The sequence below is a fragment of the Notolepis coatsorum genome (assembly GCF_963971535.1).
Source record: "Notolepis coatsorum genome assembly, chromosome: 1".
Lineage (NCBI taxonomy): Eukaryota > Metazoa > Chordata > Actinopteri > Aulopiformes > Paralepididae > Notolepis > Notolepis coatsorum.
The window spans coordinates 43,022,967-43,043,756 of NC_140165.1; positions in this window are offsets into that span (position 1 = coordinate 43,022,967).

A 20,790-nucleotide genomic window follows, 5' to 3' on the forward strand; every position below is an offset into this window, starting at 1 on the left:
GTCGCCTCGTTCTCTGGCAGCTTTCATGGCTGGAATGAGTTCCCTACGTTTGTGCCTGACAGCTTCAGTGTAGTCCTCATTCACATAGATGTTGGTTCCTTTCAGCTCCTTAGCATTTGCCAGAATAGCCATTTTATCTTTGTATCTGAGGAATTTGATCACAATAGGCCTAGGTCTCTTTCCAGAATATCCAGATGGATTGCCAATCCTATGTGCGCGTTCAATCACAATCTGACTACTGTCCAGGTGAAGTTTCTCATCGATCACACACCTGACTTTGTCCTCAGTCTCCTTCCAGCTTTCACTCTGGGTCTCAGGAATGCCATCCACAACAAGGTTATTCTTTCTTGTTTGACCCTCCAAGTAGTCCGCTTTCTCAGTCATCTTTGTCAAGGTCTCCTGCATTGTTTTGGTTCCAGCACAAGCAGTAGTACTCTCTGACTTAATTTTCTCATTATTCTTTGTTAGATCCTCAATGTCCTTCTGGGAGAATTGCAGGCTGCTTCTCAGCTCCTGTGTCTCCTTGGTCAATTGGTCAATCCGAGTGTTCACATTGTTCACAAGTAATTCCACAACAGTCTTGAAATTGCTTTCCTGCTGCTGCAGAAGTTGCATAAACAAATCTCTTTGTTGACTCATTAGATCCCGTACATGTGAGAGCGACACCAACTCCTCTCCACCACTTGGGTCCTTCTTGGGTGGCATGGTGTGCTGAGATTCTCTGCTAGGAAAATCCTTAGGCTTCAGCAGATACAGCAGGCCGAGATAGTATCCACCACAAATCTCAAAGTATGAAGATCATCCACCACTTTTCACTTGGTTTCTCATAAAATATAGTCTCAGAGTGGATATTTAAAAAACTTGAAATTCTTGAGTTGAGATAAAACAATTTAAAAGCACTTTAAAAGTATCAGTATCAGGAGCACATGTGGTAGTCTACCTAGTGATAGGTAGGATATATGTGATAGGTGTGATAGGTGTGATAGGTGTGATAGGTGTGATAGGTGTGAGAGGTGTGAGAGGTGTGATAGGTGGGATAGGTGTGATAGGTGTGATAGGTGTAAGAGGTGTGATAGGTGTGATAGGTGTGAGATGTGTGATAGCTGTGATAGGTGTGAGAGGTGTGATAGGTGTGATAGATGTGAGAGGTGTAATAGGTGGGATCGGTGTGAGAGGTGTGATAGGTGTGAGAGGTGTGAGAGGTGTGAGAGGTGTGATAGGAGTGATAGGTGTGAGAGGTGTGAGAGGTGTTAGCTTTTTATGGGTTTTCTTGCTAAAGCTTGCTTGATATTGCCTTCAGTGATATACTGACTGGATTTAGTCTGGAAATCTGCTTGGATTACCTGCTTGGATAAACAAACAAGCCTGCTAGGAGCAGCCAGCTAACACCAGGCCAGGCCAGGCCCAGGCTCCAGCAGCAGCCAGCTACCACCAGGCCAGGCTCTGCAGCAGCTCAGGCCAACCGGGCTGCACCAGGCCACCAGGCTAGTAGTAGCCTAGCTGCTACCAGCCATCACCACCAGGCCAGCCCCAGCCTACCAGCTATCAGCCACCAGGCTACACCATCAGGCCAGGCCCAGGCATCACCAGCCCAGCTAACACCATCAGACCAGGCCCATGCTCCACCATCGGGCCAGGCCCAGGCTTCACCATCAGGCCAGGCCCAGACATCACCAGCCCAGCTACCACCATCAGGCCAGGCCCAGGCTTCACCATCAGGCCAGGCCCAGGCATCACCAGCCCAGCTACCACCATCAGGCCAGGTCCAGGCTTCACCATCAGGCCAGGCCCAGGCATCACCAGCCCAGCTATCACCATCAGGCCAGGTCCAGGCTTCACCATCAGGCCAGGCCCAGGCATCACCAGCCCAGCTATCACCATCAGGCCAGGTTCAGGCTTCACCATCAGGCCAGGCCTATTTAAAAGACCCACGCCTCCTAGGCCTAGGGTAGTTAAAAGGAGGAAGCGCTCAATGCCCTGTAAATCCACCCCCAGACTGTTGCTCCCACCCACGTTACCTATCCCCACCCCTGAGGCACTACACACGTGAAGAAAAAGGGTTTGCCCTGCACACGGGTCTATGACTGTCAAACATTAGTCTAGAATCACACCACACCTCAAAACACGGTTCACTGCAAATAGCCTAAAATAGGTATCGATATCACACCATCTCTCGGGGAGCCACGGCAAATGATTATATGGAATATAGGTAGGTAAATACACACTAAGTGTCACACAGCAACTAAGGGGTCTGGGATAAAATAGTGGGGGCTGCTCACCGCTATAGGGGTAGGGCCTAGGCCTAGAATACTCTTCTCATATCCTAACCTAGGTTTGGGCAGTGGAAGCGCTGAGTTTACAAACACTACAAACAAAGGTTTAGTTATGACCGGGGCCCGAAGGTGAGGGCCAGAAGGACGCCACCCCCTTCCGCTCCCGTAGCCCCTCACACCTTCTGGCTAAAACTGTTCTGTCCGTACTGGGGTGTTTTAGTATACTCCAAGCACCAGGTGTACAATAATGTCCTCCCGCCTGTAATGGAGGGCAAAGTCAGTAATAGCAAGGTCCCCCCCGTTCCCGGGTTCGTCACAATGCACAAATTAGATATCCTCCATATGATACGACAAAGAGAGAGAAAGGTAGTTCACGGAGGATGGAGTGTCCAAAATACTGGGTTCAAATCTTCTACAGTTTTACTGGCTTACTGCATGCCGTTCTGATAATCTTCAGCTCCACGCTATTAACAATATTCCTAATTCCAATGCAGTCACTGTTCTTCTATGTCTTCATTTACCACTCGGGAAACAGTTCGCTTGTCAGGCGCGTATTCTGATATCTTGTATCCATTTACTCACAGCGTGCAGTGCGGCGACAATGTCTCTCCTGTCTGAGGCTCCACCCGTTCCACTGCAGGGGTTACACCGCAGTCGACAATAGGAACTTGTTCCACTGGAGAAAAAGCACAAAACAAAAGAGTCGCGTGTCCTCGTACTCCTACAGCTCCGCGTCCTCTGGTGCCGTCCTCTCGACTCCCTTTTCGTTCTGCTACTGTTCGCCATTGATCCTCCTTTCAACAGCGGCAGTACTTCCGGGCACCGCCCTGTCACGCCAGCCAGCCAATCCACTTCTCGCTCCCTCCAACGACGCTCCCCAGCTGCGTAAGAAAGAGGGCACACATGTGTAGACTGCATGACGTTACGTAAGCTACCCCCCCTGGTGGTCCTGCACTCGCCTGCTGTAGCTGTCTTCTGCACAAAATCACCATCCTCCCAAGACGGCTCTCTCCTCTCCCACCGGGACTTCCTGGACTCCGTCTAGACAAACACAGGGACAGCATGGTGCAGTACAGTGACGGTGATTTGAATACCATCATATGCCGATATTCACTTGCCTGTTATATCAGCCAGGTAAGCCTTTAGGTCCTCTTCCAGACCATCCCGGGACACCTCCTCCTCTTGGACTCCTGCAGGTACATCCACACCCCCATACAGACACCCATATACCCCCACCCGCGACAAGTGCTATGTCTGTCTCTCTCTCTCCCTCTATCTCTGTCTCCCTCTCTCACTGGCATAAACAATTGATTGTCGTATTCAATATTTCAGAGATTCTTCGCCAGAGGAACTTGAAGCCATTCCCGAATTACCACCAGAGACCAGCAGTTGCACGCAGGCCGAGACTGCCTGTAGCGTGAGTTGAATTTTATACACAAGTTCACTGGTGTTTATTCTTATATAAAACTTCTCTAAAGAGGTATGTTTACCTTTGCATTGATTGGCGGATTTGTGACTGAAGACATTGGATCTTGCCTGCTGTCCCATTCAAGTCCCAGGTTGTAATGACGTAATCATGACACTTAGTTGATTCTGAGTAGACAATTACTCGTTGCATCTGGGCTCATAGTCGTCTACCTATCTTACCATATAGGAATGACCGCTACACCGTCGTGGACAATAGCGGCCGAGGGAGGGAGAGTTTCGCGAGTTCTTTGTCGTTAAGACAGATTCTCCTATCTGCACCTATCTGACACGTAGCCACTGATGGTGGAGAAGTGCTGTCCAATTAGCCAATTAGCAATTTTGGGGAATTTCAGGCGTAAAATAATATGCTGTTGTGTGTCACTGTCAATCCAATATTTCAGAGATTCTTCGCCAGTTGCGGGAACTTTGTCACCACCGCGGAGAAGACGCAGACCACCACCTGAAGCCCATCTAGAATCGTGAGTTGAATGTTATACACAATAGATTATTCTTATATAAAACGTCTCTATATAAAGAGGTATGTTTACCTTTGCATTGACGGCGGATTTGTGACTGAAGTCATTGGATCTTTCCTGCTCTCCCATCAAGTCCCAGTTTGTAATGACGTAATCATGACGCTTACTTGATACTGAGTAGACAATTACTCATTGCATCTGGGCTCATAGCCGTCTACCTATCTACCCATATAGGAATGAGGTTAAACCGTTGCGCCAATAACGGCCGAGGGAGGGAGAGTTTCGTTCAAGTTCTTTGTCGTTCAGACAGATTCTCCTATCTGCATAGGGAATCTGAAGCTTTTACAGTGGCTGACACGTAGCCACTGATGGTGGAGTAGACAAGTGCAGTTTCATCAAAATGCTAACATGTTTTAGGACTTACCCTTGTTTAGTCTATCCATACAGTTGATTTGGAGAAGTATGGCCTGTTTTCTTTCACCTTGTTACAAATGAATTGGTTTGGTGTTCTGTTAAAAATGATCAGAAGTTTAGTAAAAAAAAATTATCTGTGTTCTTGAGCTTAGTATCAGTGTTAGTATCAGTCTGTCTCCCTTGTGAAAGAGATATTTGATCTCGACGGGACTAACCTGGTTAAATGAAAATAACCTTCTCACCAAAAAAATAAACTAAACTAACTAAAATATGAACAACTTACAAACACAACTCCATATACTTAGCTTTGTGCTGCACTTTGTAGAAACCATGGATTTATTTGTGATTATTATGTCTCTTTCATTCCTTCAGGACACGACTGATGAGCCAGAGCTTCAGGGTGTTGCAGTGGCCCTCCTTACTGTCATCAGTGACCATGACACAAGTCCAGTTCACTACCAGCCTGTGACAATCTCTGTTGTCGTTGAAAGTCACATCATGATCAGCCTCCCCAGATTTGGTGATTCCTTCCTGGTAATGTTTGGACTAATCTATGCACTACACCTCAGCTACCCCAAGGGACTTACCAACACTTTTGAATTCATTCAGAAGATTTTTACTAGGTCTAGAAGCTGGTAAACTGTCTCCCAGGTTGCAGACTCTCAAGAATGACTTGATGATGCATTTAACTTGTGAAGGTATTATTTTGACATGACAAGGAAAAAGTGTGTCTATAGAAACTCATCTGAAATGTCTTGTCATGTCAAAATAATACCTTCAAAAGTTGCTGTACTACTTTGCAGATGTTCAGCCAATAGGTCCAAACTACTCAATGTACCTTGTTCTTTTTTTTTATCTAATATGTTTACATTTGAGAGTTTTACAGTTAGAATTTTCTTAACCGTCTATAGCATTATTGTAATTTCATCCAAGTAAGTTTTAGAGTTGAAAGAGTTTATCACAATCTCAAAGGCAACATCCAAGTCCCAAAACGTTTGTTTCTCGAGGAACAGGAATAGGAACAGGAATAGGAGGCAATTGGCATAAATGCCACTCTGCTCTGACTGCTTCCATTGCTTGTAGGCAGTGGTAGAGTGTACTGTATAGTGTTCTCAGTACCGAGTACTGTGTTCTCAGTACAGAGTACTGTAGTGTTCTATAGTTATCATTCTGCAAACATAGCCTGCTCTAAATGACCAATGGTGCCTCTGACATTCTGACCAACTATTTCAATGAAAACACCATCTTGTTCCATGATATAGAACATCATGGAGCAAGTACAGCTGCATTTCCATACCTATATGTAGGTATGTCACTATTAACAGTATTGCCAGCTGTATAGCGTGTAATGTGGATTGGTATTTTGGTTCCACATTGGCAGGACCCAATATACAGCACAAAGTTTATAAATTTTACATGTGCCAAGCGGTGTAACGTTCCTAGGGCCGGCCCTGGCTGGGCCGGTTATGAAAGGAACAGTGAACATTTCTCTGCGCCCAGCCCAGTCTCTACGAATGGTCCGGCTGCAACGCCGGGTCCCGGCTCCTCGACTGGTCCTGGCTCCCCGTCTGGTCCACCCCCACGCCGTGACCGGCATCCTGGTCCTCGCCGAGGTCTTCGGCGTGGTCTTTGCCGTGGTCTTCGCCGTGATCTACGGTGGGTCCTGCTCCGGGGGTTGCCACCGCCGCACCTCCGTTCCGGCTCTCCTGGACCGGTCCGGTGGTTGGAGGGGCTCCGTGGCTCAGCCTCCCTCCCCGGGTTTTGGTGCCCATCCCCACCCCCCCTCGTCGGGCCGCTGTTCCCGGGTCTAGCCCTCCTCCCCGGGTTTTGGTGCCCGTCCCCACCCCCCCTCGTCGGGCCGCTGCTCCCGGGTCTAGCTTCCCTCTCCAGTTCCCTGTTTCTTTCCCCCCCCCCCTCTCCGGGCATCTGCGCCCGTTTTCGCCCCTCCTGGCTGCTATGCCCCTCCTGGGTCTTTTCCTCGACCTTCCGGCCCCAGTTCTCCGGGTTGATTAACTTAAAAGAAATGAGGCATAAGAATGACTCAATTTCTTTGAGTTATGTTAACTTAATCACATGGATTTAAGGTTTAACCTCAAGTCACAGTAACTGACCATATTTTAGTTGACTCCACTTGAGAACCTTAAGTCACAGTAACTGAATATATTTGAGTTGCCTCCACTAGAGAACCTTAAGTCACAGTAACTGAACATATTTGAATTGCCTTAACTGAGAACTGTAAGTCACAGTAACTGAATATATTTGAGTTACCTCCACTTGAGAACCTTAAGTCACAGTAACTGAGCATATTTGAATTGCCTTAACTGAGAACTGTAAGTCACAGTAACTGAATATATTTGAGTTGCCTCCACTTGAGAACCTTAAGTCACAGTAACTGAACATATTTGAATTGCCTTAACTGAGAACTGTAAGTCACAGTAACTGACCATATTTGATTTGACTTAACTGAGAACCTTAAGTCACAGTAACATACCATATTTGAGTTGCCTTAACTGAGAATTGTAAGTCTTAGCCAACTGAAAACATTTGAGTTGATTAACTTAAAAAATTTGAGGCAGGGGGTTACGTAAATTTTTTTAAGTTCTGGAAACTTATTGGGTTTTACATGTGTGTGTGTGTGTGTGTGTGTGTGTGTGTGTGTGTGTGTGTGTGTGTGTATGTGTGTGTGTGTGTGTGTGTGTGTGTGTGTGTGTGTGTGTGTGTGTGTGTGTGTGTGTGTGTGTGTGTGTGTGTGTGCGCGCACATGCTGAGCCTGCCTGCTTAATCATTTTAGGCAACCAGCTTGCGCCTAGCCACGCCCCCGCGGCATTATGCAGCCGTAATCCCCCCTTTTTTAACATCGATGGTTAGCTCAACTGGTTTGCTGCCTTGCTGTGGATCCTGCGGTGCGTTGGTGACAAGTTCGAATACCTTAATTTTTTTTATTTTTATTTTTTTTAACGTGCATTCTTTCGCCGGTTAAGTTTAGGCATTGTTTCGGAGTTGGTTAAGGTTAAGTTTAGGCATTGTTTCGGAGTTGGTTAAGGTTAGAAGGGTTAAGTTTAGGCATTGTTTCGGAGTTGGTTAAGGTTAGAGTTTGTCTTAGAGCATGGCAATATTCTTTCGGAGTTGGTTAAGGTTATGGTTAAGTAGGCATTGTTTCGGAGTTGGTTAAGGTTAGGGTTCAGTTTAGGCATTGTTTCGGAGTTGGTTAAGGTTAGGATTAAGTTTAGGCATTGTTTCGGAGTTTGTTAAGGTTAGAGTTTGTCGCAGAGCATGGCAATAGAATGCAGCCTATTTCCGCACTGCCGCTCTCTCGCGCTGCCGCGGTCACATGGGCGTCGTGGCCAATCAGAGAAACGCTGAACACAAGTTGATTTATATGGATAGATTTATATGGAATTAATATGGGACTGCCTTTTCGAGTTCGTAAATCCTACATAAATCCGACAACGAATTTTCAATATGAAGCCGTTCGAGAATGCCGAATATGTTCATAAATCGAGTTACGAAGGAATTCCTTCATAGCTTTCATGTATACGTCTGTTCGACAATGAGGACCAATGTTTACAATAAATGTAAACAAAGTGCAAAACCAAGAGGGGCTCTTTTGCCTAGAGGTCGCTGTTCGACGACATATATGATACTTTAGTAGATGAGACTGAGACATGCATTATGATATCTGGCCGTACAAATTAATTAATCAACCTTGACTTTACTCAGTGTTTCCCACCGGAATTTCCGAGACTATGGGGGGTGAACCTCCGACCCTCTAGGTCGAATCTTTTTTTGTTTTGTACATTTTAAAGTTAAATGCATCAATCTGGTCCACTTTGAGAGCAAAATAAAGAGGCTAGATATATGATGAACTTTGTGCTCAAAACACAAAATCGACTAGACTAGTGCTTCCCAATCCTCTCCTCGAAGCACCCCAGCCGTTCAATGTATTTGTTAAATTCCACCACCAGCACACCTGATTCAACTTAACTAGCCCTTTATTAGTTGAATCAAGGTGGTGGTGGAATTGTACATGGAATGGCTGGGGTGTCTCGAGGAGAGGTTTGGGAACCCCTGGACTAGAGCATACATTTGAGCCATCAAAGAAATGAAGCAAAAGTGGTTACCTGTGTTGAACTGGTTTATTTTTTAGAAAATAAAAAGATATAGTGGATTACTATTACGACTACTACCACTGCCAATACTACTGATACATCCCTATTGGCAAACTTTATATTTAAAAAAATAGTAAAAATTAAATAAAAATAAAAATTATTAAATTTTTTTTGTTGTTCATTATACAACTGCAGAGGGACTAATTAGCGGGCCGCCACAGTCTATAGGTAATTAATGGGAAACCCTGCTTGACTTGAACAAAACAAAACATTATCTGTATACAAGGTCAATGCAGTGCACATATTCTTTATATGCTGCTTCTAGTGCTTCATGTGCGCTAAAGTAAGTCTATTAATGAGCACTACATATAAACCTGAGACTTTGTGCCAAGACCAACATTAAGAGATTAGGGCATTAAGTTCCCCATCAGAATATCTCCTTCATCTCATTTAAAACAGTACACTGTAGATACGAGCAAAGCCTGGCTATGCTAATTATGTTCTCAACACTGGAGCCAGTGCAGCACCCAATTTGTTTAGATTGCTAAAGAATGTTTTTCCATTTAACAGTTAGCTATATGACAAAACCCCTTTCCTAATGAGGTCAGGTAAACAATCCTCACAAAAAAGTGTTTCTGATGTTTTATTTCCGCTAGAGTGCACTAGGCAAACATTAAAACACAGAAACCAATGTTCTCTGTACATATTATTCTGATTTATATATTTTACACCCAGTTTAATCACCTGTACATTGTATATTACTATTGCATTTTACTGTTACATTTGCACTATTTTCGTTGTACTGTACTTGTGCTTATAATGACAATACCTTCTAATCTAATCTACTCCTTTTAACTCGTTCCTACTATCTGTTAAAAAGTCTTGAACAATAAAAATCCTCCAACATCTTCTCCTAGGAGAGGGTGTTAATTGCAGGCCACTTGACATTTGGTTGCATCAGATGTTACCAGGGGTGCAGTCGTGCACACACGCGGTTACACGCCGTGTTACTAGATCACTGAGGCAGAAGTACGCGCGATCGCGCACGGATGTGTACGCGCGTGTACGCGCACACAAAAATGCGCTCTATCCATTTGTTGTGCGCTAAGTACCCGGCCATCCATAACAAAAGCGCGTCTTCAACCACGCCCCCGCCCGCAAATACAAACAGATATAAACAGATCATTTGACACAGTAGCGGCCGCTGGGTACTTCGCCACTAGGGGCGCTATACCAAATATTTTGTACAGTACAGTACAGTACCACCCAACACTCATGGCAAGACGTGAGCGATTCGACTCACGCTCACTGCAATGAATCGGCTCTTATGAACGAGTCGCTCAGCTGTTACTACAACAACACACAACCAGTCAAATAAAGTATAGTCTAGACTCTAATTCACAACTTGAAACACAATATATAAATAGAAAAGTTAGAAACAAAACTCGCCCGTCTACAAACACAGGCAGATCTCTCCCTCTCTCCTTCTCTCTCTCACACACAGCGCGACGTGGAATCGATTCGTTACACAATCAGACCTATTATATACCAAGAATAACTTCAGTATGAGTACAGGGCTGTACACATATTTTGCATATTGTTAAACGAGCCAAGGCTAGCTATTAAACTATCGATATGAATCGAAAATCTGGGACCCTGATGTAAACAAGACAAACGTCTTTCTCTGGTCTGCATCCCCTTAACAATTGTGTGTATTGAGCCGTACTGTATTGTACCCATTCTGCAATCTGTTAATAAAGTTCTCATTCATTCATTCAAACATAGACGATATTGAACAAGCCATAATCCACGTATTTTCAATCCGAGAGAGCTGCAGTAGTTAAATCAATGAGCCATCGATAAATAAACAATCAGCAATGTCTCGCTTCATGAATGGCCAGCAGTAGTACTGCTCCTAAAAAAACTATTTACAAACGTTAAGCAGAGAGAGAGAGAGAGAGAGAGAGAGAGAGAGAGAGAGAGAGAGAGAGAGAGAGAGAGAGAGAGAGAGAGAGAGATTTCTTCAACCTCGAACCTAAATTCCTTAGCAACCCGTGTTACCAAGTAAACAAATCACGGAACGATATCCTAGTACTACTAACGTTAGCTCCCAGAACGATAGCCAGTTAGCCCGCACCAGCCTAGTACTAGTACTAACGTTAGCTGCCAGAACGATAGCCAGTTAGCCCGCACCAGCCTAGTACTAGTACTAACGTTAGCTCCCAGAACGATAGCCAGTTAGCCCGCACCAGCCTAGTACTAGTACTAACGTTAGCTGCCAGAACGATAGCCAGTTAGCCCGCACCAGCCTAGTACTAGTACTAACGTTAGCTCCCAGAATGATAGCCAGTTAGCCCGCACCAGCCTAGTACTAGTACTAACGTTAGAGAGAGAGAGAGAGAGAGACTCACTGTTTAGTTGAAACGTCCAGGGCAGGAGAGCTTGATATCCGCCATATAGCTTGTTAGCCAAGTGTTAGCTCAGCTGAGCTCGTCGACGTTAGCACAACACTCAACAAGTACATTCCTTTGTCCATTTCCGCTCGAACAGACTGCAAACTACCTGGCGTTCTATCGCCATGCTCTAAGACAAACTCTAACCTTAACCAACTTTGAAAGAGAGCCTAAGCTTAACAGTCTAAAGAAAGAACTTGCAGTCACGGCACGGCACGCTCTAAGACAAACAACAGTCCTAGTACCAGGAACCAAGCTAGAAGCTAGAATTGGAACATTAGAAATTGGATTCGGCCAATCAGAGATCGTCTCTGTGAAATTCTGCCATGGAAAAAAATACTGGCGTCGGCCAATCAGAGAGCGTCTCCGCGAAATGCGGCTATGGAAATTCTCACGGAAGTTCACGCTGCTTTCTAGACCGCTTCAAATCGCGCTCGGATTCCAACATAATAGTCATATTTCAACGCACAACGCCGTATGCACTGATTGGCTGTGACGGAGACAGCGATCAAACTGTGACGCGCAGTCAGAGCGCTATCGCTTCTTGCCCGGGCGAGAAATAATAATAAAAAAAAAAAAAAAAAAACGTGATGTCACTTCCTGCTCTGGAAAACGCTGTTTTTTTAATTTAGATAATAACGTTATATTGTGCATTGGAAATACAAACATACTTAAAATGAGTAAATATTATTCATTTTAAACATGTTTATATTATTTATAGGGCTATAAAACAAAAAACAAAAAAGTTTTTTTTTCTTCTTCTCTCATTTAACAGGTGGGTCGGCGCCCTAGCGCCACCAGTGGCGAGCCGCCACTGATTTGACAACAGAGACAGCTGTCCTGCCACTCCACAACAAGGCAAGTAACCGCATTTAAAACAGCTTTTATTTTTTTCTAGTCTGGCCCTAATGTATTTGTCCAGATTGACTAAGGTAGGCTATTTGCCTGTTTGTTTCTCTTGAAATAAATAATCGTGGCACTGGAAATAATCATGTTTTAATTCAATGTGATCACTGATTAATCTTGTACTGACAAAATGCAGATATATTCTTACAAAGAAATGTATTTGCCACGCAATCACATTGGAAGAATAATAATACAATCATTCAGTACATTGGAATACTGACAAAGCCATACTTGGTAATTTACTGTACAACTGGGTTAGGACATTTGTAGGCGCCAGTTTCGAATTGCAGTCTCCCGTAGTTGTTTTTTTAGTGTTTTTGAAAGTGGGTAGTGATTCACATTCCTTTACAGCTTTGGGTAGAGCGTTCTACATTGAATCCCTGATTCCCTGCCCCCTCATCAAGTTTGGTGTGAACGATGGGCTGTGTCTGTGATTGCCATGGAATGCCATTCCATCCATAGAGGCCATTAGTGACAGTGTCATTGTCTTTTAACCATATCTGTTGACAATATAATTTCTTTATATATTGAAGGCTACATCCTGCTACCTTTTTCAGCTTCGCTATTTATAAAAAAAAAAAAAAAATCTGTTCTGTGCGCATGCACGTACCCCCGCACGCGAGTGCCCGCGCGCACATGCGCGGCGTGTTACCAGTTCCCATATTACCACTGCACCCCTGGATGTTACGATTCAATGCCTTACAGGCTATAGTCAACTCACGCCGACTAGTGAGCAGGAGATTACAACCACAAGTGTTTCTCAATGCCTTCTTTTCTGAGTGCAAACACAACCCCAAGACCATTATACTGTATGGTGTATATATATATTTTTTTTTACCATATATATATATATATATATATATATATATACATATATGTTTTACATATCTGTAGATACTATATCTATATCTGTACATATGTAATGGATGGTACCGTGAGGCGCAGTCACAATGGACTTGAGATTTGTTGTGAAGTGACTGTGGCGAGTAGCGGTGCTATGGGTTAAACTCACTCTCACCCTTGAAAGACACATAGACACGTTGCAAAGCAGTGAATTTGCCTCTTGGTATAGTGGTCTGTGCCGTCGACCCGTGGTACGGCAGACCACGGGTTCGAAACTCCCTCGGGGCATCAAAGTTTAAGGTGACGATATTACAACCGTTACACATATCCCTTATACTCTTACTAGTTACACTGCTGGCCAGTATGACTTATTACTAGGGGTGTAACGGTGCGTGTATTCGTCCCGCGACTTCATGGTACGGACGTCATGGTTCGGTACATCCAGCCATACGACGAATACATCTCTTATACGACACTAGGTGAAACTAGGGTTGCACATTTTACAAATATATGCTCATTATATCTTTACTATACTTTACACTGGCCTACTTTGATCTTTGAATATTAACACTTTCTTTGCCAGGCTTATGTACATCATTATACCATCCTCTGCCAGCTCTATTTGTCTATGGAGAAGTTCCCCTTCTTTGCAGGGCTATAACTTTTTAAATTGTATTGCTAAATTGACATTACTATGGCCCATTCAACGTCAATTATCTATCGTTCAGGACGTAGGAACGTTATACTTTTTCATTCACATATTCATACTAAAATACCGTCTAAAGTATAAGTATGTTTTTATCGTTTTCTGCAGCTTTCTCCAGAACGTGATTTATAGCCCTAAATGCATTATATTGATGATCAAATACAGTTTGATAGCGATCTGCGCGAGATAAACATTTTCAAATGGACGTGCTTCTAGAAGTTACTACTTATCATCTGATGTTGACCGGATGGGGGGGGGGGGTCGTTTATAATTCCGTGGCCAACGTTAGATGATTCATCTAGTGTGGGTGATATGATCATTATAGCAGTTAGTATCGAACACGTTAAAAAAACCCGCTAAAACTCACCGTAGCTTCCTCGTAGCGTTGGGCGATGAGCGTGGAGCAGAAATATTCCTATTATGGGATGTTGAAATATGCGATCCATCTCCAGGTTGTATAATAGTATATACGTCCAAATCATGTTGTTTATCGAGTTATTGGTAACGGATTGCTATCCATTGTGTCTATCTCGAGTCCTGGGACTATTAGCGAGTGATCGGACTGAATTGGAATGAGCACCAGCTTCCGTTTCCTGTTTCCGGTTTGGGTGATCCGCCGATCGGCCACCAGATGGCGCTCTTGAACCGTTGGATAGTTGAGAGGGGATCAACAGTAGATCTCAAGTCTCCGGGGGAGAAATATGATTGCGATCACAGATTTTTGAAATATTGATATCAATGACGTGGTACGGCGTCTTTGGCATAATGAGCATGGCAGGGAATGACGTGGTAAGGCGTTTTTGGCAATCAAAGTGTTAAGCTTGTATGACGAATAAAACGTTGACCCCTATTTTTAGCATGTAGCAATAATCAGATTTGAAATTTGTTTCAAAATGGCGGCACTATGGCAAAAATAAGAAAGCTACTGTACATACAGTAGATTTCATTATCTGTTCTTATGCACGCCTGGTGATACTAAATCCAAATTGAACTTGGGCATTTTAAAGAAATGCACATACAAATGGACCTTGCAGAAGTAGAGCAATATTCCATTTACTTGTATTTTAGGCGGATTTTCAGAAAATAAGGCTCCGGGCTTAAAAGGTTAAATCCAATATATTGATAAATCCTCTGCCATTGTTGTGTAACATGGCATCTCTTCTCTAGAGTCTTCTTTCTCTGCTTCACGTGAAGTTAAATCTACTCTAGAAGTGAAACTGAAACTTAACAAGCATACACCGTCGGGGGTGGGGGCGGTAGGCAATTAATTTATTCAGTGGATGCCTGAACACAGAATGACACCGGTATCACTGACTACCATGGCAATCCTATGGGGAACTAAGTATAACTTAATAGAAAATAATTATATTTAATAATAACACTTATAATAATTATTATAAATATTTTTTCCCTGTTGTACCAAACTTGTACCGAATCGTGACCCCAAAACCGAGGTACGTACCGAACCGTGGCTTCTGTGTACTGTTATACCCCTACTTATTACCGTAGTGTTTATACCTATATCACTGTACATATTAATACTACAACTCTGTACATACATCTGATTACCAATAATGTTATTTATATATGCTATACCCAGTTTAATCAACTGTACATTCTATATTACTATTGCACTGTACTGTAACATTTGCACTCTGGTTGGATGCCAAAATAATTTCGATTGTACCGTACTTGTGCTGTATAATGACAATACATTTCAAATTAATATAATCTCATTTTAATCTAAAATGTTATGGGCTAGCAATTAGCATGTCTAATCAAAATCCCTGGCATGGTTCGAAAAGACAGAAATATCTGAGGTGTAAGTATTGCATTACAGCACAAGGTCTAGACACTGAGGTGTAAGTATTGCATTACAGCACAATGTCTAGACACGTCCTTTTGGTTTAGTCATTCCCATCCCTCACTTACAGAGAAACATTTTCATTTCTGGCCATGGCTTAAAGAAATTATCTGGCATTTGGCTAAAGTTTTTTCATAAATGTATTTAATTCAAACGTTATTTAACCTCTGAAATTGCCAGTTGGACAGCACATCCTGCACGTCGCGGCACATTGCCCTCGGCTGTCGACTTCAGGCTGTGTTTTTGCAGATCAACCAACACATTGTAGGAAAGCTAAAATTGCCGCTGTTTGATTGACACCCTACTCTACCTATTACGTGCTTCCAAGTGACCACATCCGGTTGCACCTGGCCCTGAATGGACCAGTCACCTCTGACGGTGAAAATTATTGACCGTTTTTGTAGCCAATGAAATTCTGGAGCTAACGGTATCTTAACCTCTTAAGCCAATTCATACATCTATGGAGTTCAATCTGGATTTAGTACCAGCCGGCACCCATAACAGGGGAGCAAAGACCGCGAATGAAATCTACTGTAAGTACAGTTACTTTTTTGTAATAAAAAATGCTCAAGATGCAGTTTTTTCTAGAAGTTCACAGAAAGGTAAAGAAACAAACTACATTCTATTTTATGGCAATAACGTTCAGGTTTGTGAGACATAATCATGAAAAATAACGTTCAAAAATTATTTCATGCCAGACGGCTCCAAGTTTGACAGGGGCTGGCGTGAGCTGGGTAGTGTAGTTTTATGAAATTCGAAAGCCCATCGAAAGCCCTGGGTATCTTCTTTCATAGGACTACACACACGTATGACAGCTTCCTTTATTTCCATCTAATTCATCTGGTTTCCGCCAGGATGCGCCGAGATATTTATGAACTCGTATTTTGCTAATAACACATGCTAATCATTTGTCAAATAGTTGATTCCCTGGTATTAATGGTATTACAAACGATTCCAAAGCAACACTATAGGAGAACATGGGAAACGGAGAGGCACCCGGTTGCCTCTATCCCTTCTACAACGGCGCTCAGGTTCCGGGTTCCTCTGATTGGCCACAACGGCCACGTGACCCTACGCTAGCCCGCCCCCTTCCTGCCGCGCCGTGCTTGCCGCGCCGCGCTCCCTCAGCTTCCGCCCTCCCTCAGCTTCCTCAATTTATAACGAATTCTCGAAGACACTCTGATGTCACGAGACCGCCGCCATCTTGGTATAGGGGGGCCATACGGATTTCTAGTATCAAATGCATGTGTTGAGGTCCGTTTTTATTACATGTTTTATCACATTCTTGTTCATTTCATAACATTTTCATACGATTTGTTTTGAAAATATTGAGGCCAACATGGCATTTCACTATTTCGAAAGCCTTTCTGGTGATTCTAAGGCGAGATATGATTCAAAGAAGCTCCCCCTGATTGACTTGACATAATGTCCATACAAAACACATACAGACATGGCCATCTCTCGAATACCCAAATTGAAGCTGCTATGTTACGTTTTGTACTAATAACAAAACAAACACAGAAATCCAAATCGCAAGTTTTATACCATCACGGAGGAAAAAGTGGCTGGCGGCTAACGTTCGGCTAACTAGCTCTGGTGTTGTGGTCGTGGTAGCTACATGCTAAGCTAACGTTAATCACATCATATGAACCAATAGGAGTTTATCTTATCTAATCTTACGTGGTGGTACCACGTGTGCCACTACCCGATCAAACATCCACGTAAGATTAGATAAGATAAGCTCCTATCGGTTCGATATGATGTGATTAACATTAGCTTAGCATGTAGCTACCACGACCACAACAGCAGAGCGAGTTAGCCGAAAGTTAGCCACAGCCACTTTTTCCTCCGTGATGGTATAAAACTTGCGATTTGGATTTCTGTTTTTGTCATTAGTACAACTCGTAACACAGCAGCTCTTTGGCATTGTGAAGGACTGAAGAAAATTCCGCTTGATTGTCTTTAATTTGCCGCTTTAACAATCCGTTTCTGCACTAAATGAACCGTACACAATGTACCAGGCTGGGCAGTTTCCCCCCACGCTGCAGTTGCGTAGCAACAACAGGCAGGAAGTTGACTTCGAAAATCATTAAAAAAATATGTTGGATTATGTTAACTGGAATATGTTGTTTCTTTACACATATGTTGGATTATGTAATTGGTTTGTCATGACAAACCAATAAAAATCGCGAATTAACCGGTGGCCACAACAACACACAATACTCGTCCTCCTCTGATCGCAAGCTGAACGCGTCATCCTCCTCCTCTTCACTCTCGTGGTCGTCGTAGACCACTTTCTTGCAGACAGGCGTCCGTCTTCCCCCTCGACCTCCCCGGCCGCCTCCCCGGCCGCCTCCTCTCCCCCTGCCGCACCGAGACGCGGAGCCCCCCGGTCCTCCACCACCACCAGTACCTACTGTGTGTTGTTGTGGCCACCGGTTAATTCGCGATTTTTATTGGTTTGTCATGACAAACCAATTACATAATCCAACATATGTGTAAAGAAACAACATATTCCAGTTAACATAATCCAACATATTTTTTTAATGATTCGTTATAAATTGAGGAAGCTGAGGGAGCAGGAAGGGGGCGGCGCGGCAAGCGCGGCGTGGCAGGAAGGGGGCGGGCTAGCGTAGGGTCACGTGGGCGTCGTGGCCAATCAGAGAAACCCGGAACCTGAGCGCTGTTGTAGAAGGGATAGAGGCCACCCGGTTAGCAGCATCAGCAAAGTGCTTATTAAAGGCTTATATTAAAGGCTAGGCAGATACGTATCTCTGTACAGATGTGTAGGGAAATAAAGAGTTGTTTTGTTTTTGTTAGAATTGACTACCTTCAAGGATTTGAACAGGAGGCAGTGATTAAGTCCCAGTTGTAATTCGGTTTTGCATTCCTCACAGAGAGGGACGTGCATTTATTTCTAAGTTGTCTAAATGAAGACCAACGGGACAGATCCCCAGGATGTGTCGCTCGGATGTACAGTACAACGCAGAAATTGGGTACATCTTAAAAGCCTTCCTTTTCCCAGCTAAAGCCCCCCCCCCCCCACCCCAACCCCTTGCCAAACACTTGGGGGATCATCCCACCACAACACATAAAGCAAATGCACTTTAAAAAGGGGCTATTGAACTATAGCTCAGACAGCCTCTTCCACGTGTTAAGCCCCTTCTCTTTAATAGAATGTATTTAATCCAGAGGCATGTTGTGCAAAGGCAGTATGAAAAATCATGTTTAGAAGATTAGCAGTGGAATCCTCGTTCTTCTTCTCCGTCGCAGCTTACCACTTGAAGAGGGCTTTTTGATGCATACTGCGGGCGGCACTGGCTCACTGTTTGTGTGTGTGTGTTTGTGTGTGTGAGAGAGAGAGAGGAGAGAGAGAGAGAGAGAGAGAGAGAGAGAGAGAGAGAGAGAGAGAGAGAGAGAGAGAGAGAGAGAGAGAGAGAGAGAGAGAGAGAGAGAGAGAGAGAGAGAGAGAGAGAGAGAGAGACTATAGGGACCTGCAGCTAGTACATTACTCAGCAGTTTTGGCCCAGGCTGTTTTCCCCAAGCTGAGTCTGTGTACAGTTCAGAGAGAGCCCCTCATGGTGTGTCGTCCCCCCTCTCTCACCACCACAACCATTTCTCCCTCCCTCTCCCTCCTCCTCCTCTCCTGTCCTGAAATACCACTTATTGCAGTAATGCATGTATCCCATCCTGGACACATCAAACTACTACTAGCGGCACGATGGTGTAGTGGTTAACACTGTCCACAGCAAGAAGGTCCATGGTTCGATTCCCGCTTGGGGACCAGGTTTCCGTGATGCCAGGTACCCAGGTGGGGGATCTCCCAGGTCTTTCTGTGTGGAGTTTGCATGTTATCCCCGTGCTTGCAAGGGTCCCACCCCCCGATAAGAGAAACCCAATAGAAAAATATGCACAACAGATCGCTGACGCTGTCGCGTCCCTGACGAAGACGGGCAAGAGCACTTGGATTGGTCCCCGGGCGTGGCCCTCGCCGACGCCCTGTCTGCTCCCGGCAGCCCTTGGGGGGAAGGACGGCGGGATGGGTTAAGAGCCGAGCTCAATCGCATCAGCGACCCTGAGAGACAATTGCATGTGTGTGTGTGTGTGTATTCCTCTGTGTCATTGCATACCAAATAAAGACCTCTCTCTAAGGAGGTCCTGCATAATAATAATTATTATTATTATAATTATAATTATAATAATAATAATTATTATTATTATTATTATTATTATTATTATTATTATTATTATTATTATTATTATTATTATTATTATTATTATTATTATTATTATTATTATTATTATTATTATTATTATTATTATTATTATTATTATTATTATTATTATTATTATTATTATTATTATTATTATTATTATTATTATTATTATTATTATTATTATTATTATTATTATTATTATTATTATTATTATTATTATTATTATTATTATTATTATTATTATTATTATTATTATATCAAGCAGTAAATTGGCCCCCTGCTCAACTGCGTGCAAAATGTCCTCTTGTGTCATTAATTTAGCTATTGGAACATTGGTTTTGGACTCTTTATATTTGGACAATTATATGTGATTCCTGTGAGTCTATGGAACATATCTGTAAGTTTATTTTAAATTTGTTATCAATGAAATGTATTGTTTAGGTATTTTTTATCAAATACTACAGTGCACATCTCTCTTCCTTTTTTTTTGAACAAATGTTTTTTATTTTCCCTTTTTTAACATAAAACTAAACAAACAATACAGTAACAGTAAAAATCAATGCACCTCTCTCTTCCAAAGTACACGCTGTTTTGGAATCCTCCCATAGAGCTGTTGGCGCCGGCCCCGGATACATGCCAGTGTATCGTTAACATTATTGTTAGCATCCACCGGGGTCCCACAGCCCTATGCCCCCCCCCCATTTCTTAGACATTGTCCTCCTTCTGTCACTGGACTCACGAGGTAACTCGTTGGACGAGCTGTGAGTACGTTTGGATATTCATATTGTTGCTTGTGTGGATTGTATACAATATAATGTTTTTATAGTGAATACTATTTTGGATGTGGAACTGAATTGGACTGAACTGAACTGCTGTAATGTATTGACAGGGGTGTAAAGTACTTGAGTAATTGTACTTTGTTACAATATTTAAGTACTGTTTTGGGGGATTTGTACTTTACTTGAGTATTATTAGGTTTGTATACTTGTACTTTTACTCAATTTAATTTCAGAGTACAAATCTTGCAGGTCCAACCATTTTAATTCGTATATTTGTTTCTCT